This window comes from Mandrillus leucophaeus, unplaced genomic scaffold (assembly GCF_000951045.1).
Source record: "Mandrillus leucophaeus isolate KB7577 unplaced genomic scaffold, Mleu.le_1.0 Scaffold253, whole genome shotgun sequence".
In the NCBI taxonomy this organism is placed as follows: Eukaryota; Metazoa; Chordata; class Mammalia; order Primates; family Cercopithecidae; genus Mandrillus; species Mandrillus leucophaeus.
The window spans coordinates 124,332-126,349 of NW_012102621.1; positions in this window are offsets into that span (position 1 = coordinate 124,332).

Genomic DNA, 2,018 nt, shown 5'->3' on the forward strand with positions numbered 1-2,018 from the left:
TTGCCCAGGCTGAAGTGCTGTGGCCCCATCATAGCTCACTGCAGCCTCGAACTCCTGGGCTCAAGCAATCCTCCCACCTCAGCCTCCTTTGGAGTAGCTGGAACCACAGGCGCACGCCACCACACTTGGCTAATTCTTCCTCTTTCAAGTAGTGAAAAGAGTTTACCCAAACTTCCCTTCTTTGGAAAAACACACAGTCCTACTTTATAAATTCATATACAAATAGTCCCAGTTTTCTTAACCTCTCATATTCTCTAGACACTAATATTTGCTTTAAAAAAAAACTTTTCCCTCAGTCCCTCATCCCTATTTCCCAATTCCTATTCAAAGGCAGTATTCTCTTAACCCAGTGACCAGCAGATTTTCTGAAAAAGGCCAGACAGTAAATATTTGGGGTTCTGCAAGGCCGCAGTCCCCGTCACAATTGCTCAACTCTGCTGTGACGAAGTGAAAGCAGCCACAGACCATACAGATGGTATGTGTAAAACTATAAAGGTGACACCGAAGTTTTAATTTCAATACAATTTAACATGTTACAAAATCTTATTTTGATTTTCGACCTTTGAGAAATATAAAGACCACTCTTGGCCTACAGGCTATACATAAACAGGGTCTGGCCCATGAGCTGTGGCTTGTTGACCTGTGTCTTAGCCAATCACCGAGCTGTCACCTAGGGGATGATCATGTGGCCCTCACCCCTGCTGTCCTATTTGTCAATTCTTCCTTTATAAACAGGAGAGGGGCATGAAAGTGATTTGTGAACCGTAAAGCACAACAGTATATAAGAAATTATGAGGCCCAACACAGTGGCTCACGCCTGTAATCCCAGCACTTCGGAGGCCGACGCAGGAGGATCACTTGAGGTCAGGAGTTTCAGACCAGCCTGGCCAACATGTTGAAGCCCCATCTCTACTAAAAATACAAAAATTAGCCGGGTATGGTGGTGGATGTCTGGTATCCCAGATACTTGGGAGGCTGAGAAAGGAGAATCGCTTGAAACTGGGAGGCAGAGGTTGCGGTGAGCCAAGATCGCGCCATTGCATTCCAGCCTGGGTGACAGAGCAAGGCTGTGTCTCTCAAAAATAAATAAATTAATAAAAGCAGGAACTACGCTATGCTGTGAGCATCTTGCAGACTCTACGGAACTATATCACCCAAGATGTTGCAGGACTGGTGACCGCGTACCCAGTGACTGGTTAAGAGTGACTAAGGGAGGGCTCTCAACAGCTCTGGCCAAAGGAACTTTCTGCAGGGATGGTCAGTCTACATTCGTACTGTCTCATTAGGAGCCACTCTGTCTGCTCAGCACTTGAAATGTGGCTACCGCTACTGAAGAACTGAGTTTTCCATTTTGTCTAATTTTAATTGATTTAAATCATAAGGAACCACATGGCTCGTGGCTCCTGTACTGAATAGCGCGGCTCCAGAGGTAAGGGCAGGCTGCCACGGTTCCAATCCTGGCTTCCCGGCTCCCAGGATGTGGGGCCTGGGGCCAGTTTCCCAGCCTCTCTGTGCCTCACAGTTCTCATCTGTAAAATGGGAATAGCAGTAACACTTGCTGTGGTGCTTGGCAGCTTCCACTGTATTACTGTTATTGTTATTTGCTAGTCATAGCTACACACAGGCTTCGAACTGTTGGTACTCCATGCTCAGAACACATTGTTACATGAAAAAGACACATAAAACAACATATAGCAAGCTATCATTGTTTAAAAGCAAATTATATACAAAGAAAAACCTCCATTACGACTTCCACCAAACTGAAGAATGGTTGTAGTCATACATTACCTTTTTCTTCTCTATATTATTATATTTTGCTTTCCTACAAAGAGGACACCCTGCTTTATTACATAAAAATAGTCCAGGCCGGGCAGACTGGCTCACACCGGTAATCCCAGCACTTTGGGAGGCTGAGACGGTCAGATCACTTGAGGTCGGGAGTTCGAGACCAGCCCGGCCAACCACGGTGAAACCCCGTCTCTACCAAAAATAAAAAAATTACCTGGGCTTGGTGGTGT